The following is a 5942-nucleotide window of genomic DNA, read 5'->3' as shown; positions in this document are numbered from 1 at the left end:
GTGGCTGGAGTCTTAGTCTGTAGTGCCGTAGCAGAGAGAACAGTCTATGACTGGGGTGGCTGGAGTCTTAGTCTGTAGTGCCGAGCCGTAGCAGAGAGAACAGTCTATGACTGGGGTGGCTGGGGTCTTAGTCTGTAGTGCCGTAGCAGAGAGAACAGTCTATGACTGGGGTGGCTGGAGTCTTAGTCTGTAGTGCCGTAGCAGAGAGAACAGTCTATGACTGGGGTGGCTGGAGTCTTAGTCTGTAGTGCCGTAGCAGAGAGAACAGTCTATGACTGGGGTGGCTGGAGTCCTAGTCTGTAGTGCCGTAGCAGAGAGAACAGTCTATGACTGGGGTGGCTGGGGTCTTAGTCTGTAGTGCCGTAGAAGAGAGAACAGTCTATGACTGGGGTGGCTGGAGTCTTAGTCTGTAGTGCCGTAGCAGAGAGAACAGTCTATGACTGGGGTGGCTGGAGTCTTAGTCTGTAGTGCCGTAGAAGAGAGAACAGTCTATGACTGGGGTGGCTGGAGTCTTAGTCTGTAGTGCAGTAGCAGAGAGAACAGTCTATGACTGGGGTGGCTGGAGTCTTAGTCTGTAGTGCCGTAGCAGAGAGAACAGTCTATGACTGGGGTGGCTGGAGTCTTAGTCTGTAGTGCCGAGCCGTAGCAGAGAGAACAGTCTATGACTGGGGTGGCTGGGGTCTTAGTCTGTAGTGCCGTAGCAGAGAGAACAGTCTATGACTGGGGTGGCTGGAGTCTTAGTCTGTAGTGCCGTAGCAGAGAGAACAGTCTATGACTGGGGTGGCTGGAGTCTTAGTCTGTAGTGCCGTAGCAGAGAGAACAGTCTATGACTGGGGTGGCTGGAGTCTTAGTCTGTAGTGCCGTAGCAGAGAGAACAGTCTATGACTGGGGTGGCTGGAGTCTTAGTCTGTAGTGCCGAGCCGTAGCAGAGAGAACAGTCTATGACTGGGGTGGCTGGGGTCTTAGTCTGTAGTGCCGTAGCAGAGAGAACAGTCTATGACTGGGGTGGCTGGAGTCTTAGTCTGTAGTGCCGTAGCAGAGAGAACAGTCTATGACTGGGGTGGCTGGAGTCTTAGTCTGTAGTGCCGTAGCAGAGAGAACAGTCTATGACTGGGGTGGCTGGAGTCCTAGTCTGTAGTGCCGTAGCAGAGAGAACAGTCTATGACTGGGGTGGCTGGGGTCTTAGTCTGTAGTGCCGTAGAAGAGAGAACAGTCTATGACTGGGGTGGCTGGAGTCTTAGTCTGTAGTGCCGTAGCAGAGAGAACAGTCTATGACTGGGGTGGCTGGAGTCTTAGTCTGTAGTGCCGTAGAAGAGAGAACAGTCTATGACTGGGGTGGCTGGAGTCTTAGTCTGTAGTGCCGTAGCAGAGAGAACAGTCTATGACTGGGGTAGCTGGGGTCTTAGTCTGTAGTGCCGTAGCAGAGAGAACAGTCTATGACTGGGGTGGCTGGAGTCTTAGTCTGTAGTGCGGTAGCAGAGAGAACAGTCTATGACTGGGGTGGCTGGAGTCCTAGTCTGTAGTGCCGTAGCAGAGAGAACAGTCTATGACTGGGGTGGCTGGAGTCTTAGTCTGTAGTGCCGTAGCAGAGAGAACAGTCTATGACTGGGGTGGCTGGAGTCTTAGTCTGTAGTGCCGTAGCAGAGAGAACAGTCTATGACTGGGGTGGCTGGAGTCCTAGTCTGTAGTGCCGTAGCAGAGAGGACAGTCTATGACTGGGGTGGCTGGAGTCTTAGTCTGTAGTGCCGTGCCGTAGCAGAGAGAACAGTCTATGACTGGGGTGGCTGGAGTCTTAGTCTGTAGTGCCGTAGCAGAGAGAACAGTCTATGACTGGGGTGGCTGGAGTCTTAGTCTGTAGTGCCGTAGCAGAGAGAACAGTCTATGACTGGGGTGGCTGGGGTCTTAGTCTGTAGTGCCGTAGCAGAGAGAACAGTCTATGACTGGGGTGGCTGGAGTCTTAGTCTGTAGTGCCGTAGCAGAGAGAACAGTCTATGACTGGGGTGGCTGGGGTCTTAGTCTGTAGTGCCGTAGCAGAGAGAACAGTCTATGACTGGGGTGGCTGGAGTCTTAGTCTGTAGTGCCGTAGCAGAGAGAACAGTCTATGACTGGGGTGGCTGGAGTCTTAGTCTGTAGTGCCGTAGCAGAGAGAACAGTCTATGACTGGGGTGGCTGGAGTCTTAGTCTGTAGTGCCGTAGCAGAGAGAACAGTCTATGACTGGGGTGGCTGGAGTCTTAGTCTGTAGTGCAGTAGCAGAGAGAACAGTCTATGACTGGGGTGGCTGGAGTCTTAGTCTGTAGTGCCGTAGCAGAGAGAACAGTCTATGACTGGGGTGGCTGGGGTCTTAGTCTGTAGTGCGGTAGCAGAGAGAACAGTCTATGACTGGGGTGGCTGGGGTCTTAGTCTGTAGTGCCGTAGCAGAGAGAACAGTCTATGACTGGGGTGGCTGGGGTCTTAGTCTGTAGTGCCGTAGCAGAGAGAACAGTCTATGACTGGGGTGGCTGGAGTCTTAGTCTGTAGTGCCGTAGCAGAGAGAACAGTCTATGACTGGGGTGGCTGGGGTCTTAGTCTGTAGTGCCGTAGCAGAGAGAACAGTCTATGACTGGGGTGGCTGGAGTCTTAGTCTGTAGTGCCGAGCCGTAGCAGAGAGAACAGTCTATGACTGGGGTGGCTGGAGTCTTAGTCTGTAGTGCCGTAGCAGAGAGAACAGTCTATGACTGGGGTGGCTGGAGTATTAGTCTGTAGTGCCGTAGCAGAGAGAACAGTCTATGACTGGGGTGGCTGGAGTCTTAGTCTGTAGTGCCGTAGCAGAGAGGACAGTCTATGACTGGGGTGGCTGGAGTCTTAGTCTGTAGTGCCGTAGCAGAGAGAACAGTCTATGACTGGGGTGGCTGGGGTCTTAGTCTGTAGTGCCGTGCCGTAGCAGAGAGAACAGTCTATGACTGGGGTGGCTGGAGTCTTAGTCTGTAGTGCCGTAGCAGAGAGAACAGTCTATGACTGGGGTGGCTGGAGTCTTAGTCTGTAGTGCCGTAGCAGAGAGAACAGTCTATGACTGGGGTGGCTGGGGTCTTAGTCTGTAGTGCCGTAGCAGAGAGAACAGTCTATGACTGGGGTGGCTGGAGTCTTAGTCTGTAGTGCCGTAGCAGAGAGAACAGTCTATGACTGGGGTGGCTGGAGTCTTTGTCTGTAGTGCCGTAGCAGAGAGAACAGTCTATGACTGGGTTGGCTGGAGTCTTAGTCTGTAGTGCCGTAGCAGAGAGAACAGTCTATGACTGGGGTGGCTGGAGTCTTAGTCTGTAGTGCCGTAGCAGAGAGAACAGTCTATGACTGGGGTGGCTGGAGTCTTTGTCTGTAGTGCCGTGCCGTAGCAGAGAGAACAGTCTATGACTGGGGTGGCTGGAGTCTTTGTCTGTAGTGCCGTGCCGTAGCAGAGAGAACAGTCTATGACTGGGGTGGCTGGAGTCTTTGTCTGTAGTGCCGTGCCGTAGCAGAGAGAACAGTCTATGACTGGGGTGGCTGGAGTCTTAGTCTGTAGTGCCGTAGCAGAGAGGACAGTCTATGACTGGGGTGGCTGGAGTCTTAGTCTGTAGTGCCGTAGCAGAGAGAACAGTCTATGACTGGGGTGGCTGGAGTCTTAGTCTGTAGAGCCGTAGCAGAGAGAACAGTCTATGACTGGGGTGGCTGGAGTCTTAGTCTGTAGTGCCGTAGCAGAGAGAACAGTCTATGACTGGGGTGGCTGGAGACTTAGTCTGTAGTGCCGTAGCAGAGAGAACAGTCTATGACTGGGGTGGCTGGAGTCTTAGTCTGTAGTGCCGTAGCAGAGAGAACAGTCTATGACTGGGGTGGCTGGAGTCTTAGTCTGTAGTGCCGTAGCAGAGATAACAGTCTATGACTGGGGTGGCTGGAGTCTTAGTCTGTAGTGCCGTAGCAGAGAGAACAGTCTATGACTGGGGTGGCTGGAGTCTTAGTCTGTAGTGCCGTAGCAGAGAGAACAGTCTATGACTGGGGTGGCTGGAGTCTTAGTCTGTAGTGCCGTAGCAGAGAGAACAGTCTATGACTGGGGTGGCTGGAGTCTTAGTCTGTAGTGCCGTAGCAGAGAGAACAGTCTATGACTGGGGTGACTGGAGTCTTAGTCTGTAGTGCCGTAGCAGAGAGAACAGTCTATGACTGGGGTGGCTGGAGTCTTAGTCTGTAGTGCCGTAGCAGAGAGAACAGTCTATGACTGGGGTGGCTGGAGTCTTAGTCTGTAGTGCCGTAGCAGAGAGAACAGTCTATGACTGGGGTGGCTGGGGTCTTTGTCTGTAGTGCCGTGCCGTAGCAGAGAGAACAGTCTATGACTGGGGTGGCTGGAGTCTTTGTCTGTAGTGCCGTGCCGTAGCAGAGAGAACAGTCTATGACTGGGGTGGCTGGAGTCTTTGTCTGTAGTGCCGTAGCAGAGAGAACAGTCTATGACTGGGGTGGCTGGAGTGTTAGTCTGTAGTGCCGAGCCGTAGCAGAGAGAACAGTCTATGACTGGGGTGGCTGGAGTCCTAGTCTGTAGTGCCGTAGCAGAGAGAACAGTCTATGACTGGGGTGGCTGGAGTCCTAGTCTGTAGTGCCGTAGCAGAGAGAACAGTCTATGACTGGGGTGGCTGGAGTCTTAGTCTGTAGTGCCGTAGCAGAGAGAACAGTCTATGACTGGGGTGACTGGAGTCTTAGTCTGTAGTGCCGTAGCAGAGAGAACAGTCTATGACTGGGGTGGCTGGGGTCTTAGTCTGTAGTGCCGTAGCAGAGAGAACAGTCTATGACTGGGGTGGCTGGGGTCTTAGTCTGTAGTGCCGTAGCAGAGAGAACAGTCTATGACTGGGGTGGCTGGAGTCTTAGTCTGTAGTGCCGTAGCAGAGAGAACAGTCTATGACTGGGGTGGCTGGAGTCTTAGTCTGTAGTGCCGTAGCAGAGAGAACAGTCTATGACTGGGGTGGCTGGAGTCTTAGTCTGTAGTGCCGTAGCAGAGAGAACAGTCTATGACTGGGGTGGCTGGGGTCTTAGTCTGTAGTGCCGTAGCAGAGAGAACAGTCTATGACTGGGGTGGCTGGAGTCTTAGTCTGTAGTGCCGTAGCAGAGAGAACAGTCTATGACTGGGGTGGCTGGAGTCTTAGTCTGTAGTGCCGTAGCAGAGAGAACAGTCTATGACTGGGGTGGCTGGAGTCTTAGTCTGTAGTGCCGTAGCAGAGAGAACAGTCTATGACTGGGGTGGCTGGGGTCTTAGTCTGTAGTGCCGTAGCAGAGAGAACAGTCTATGACTGGGGTGGCTGGAGTCTTAGTCTGTAGTGCCGTAGCAGAGAGAACAGTCTATGACTGGGGTGGCTGGAGTCTTAGTCTGTAGTGCCGTAGCAGAGAGAACAGTCTATGACTGGGGTGGCTGGGGTCTTAGTCTGTAGTGCCGTAGCAGAGAGAACAGTCTATGACTGGGGTGGCTGGAGTCTTAGTCTGTAGTGCCGTAGCAGAGAGAACAGTCTATGACTGGGGTGGCTGGAGTCTTTGTCTGTAGTGCCGTAGCAGAGAGAACAGTCTATGACTGGGTTGGCTGGAGTCTTAGTCTGTAGTGCCGTAGCAGAGAGAACAGTCTATGACTGGGGTGGCTGGAGTCTTAGTCTGTAGTGCCGTAGCAGAGAGAACAGTCTATGACTGGGGTGGCTGGAGTCTTTGTCTGTAGTGCCGTGCCGTAGCAGAGAGAACAGTCTATGACTGGGGTGGCTGGAGTCTTTGTCTGTAGTGCCGTGCCGTAGCAGAGAGAACAGTCTATGACTGGGGTGGCTGGAGTCTTTGTCTGTAGTGCCGTGCCGTAGCAGAGAGAACAGTCTATGACTGGGGTGGCTGGAGTCTTAGTCTGTAGTGCCGTAGCAGAGAGAACAGTCTATGACTGGGGTGGCTGGAGTCTTAGTCTGTAGTGCCGTAGCAGAGA

This window comes from Oncorhynchus masou, chromosome 31 (assembly GCF_036934945.1).
Source record: "Oncorhynchus masou masou isolate Uvic2021 chromosome 31, UVic_Omas_1.1, whole genome shotgun sequence".
Classification (NCBI taxonomy): Eukaryota; Metazoa; Chordata; class Actinopteri; order Salmoniformes; family Salmonidae; genus Oncorhynchus; species Oncorhynchus masou.
This window is presented reverse-complemented; position numbering follows the sequence as displayed.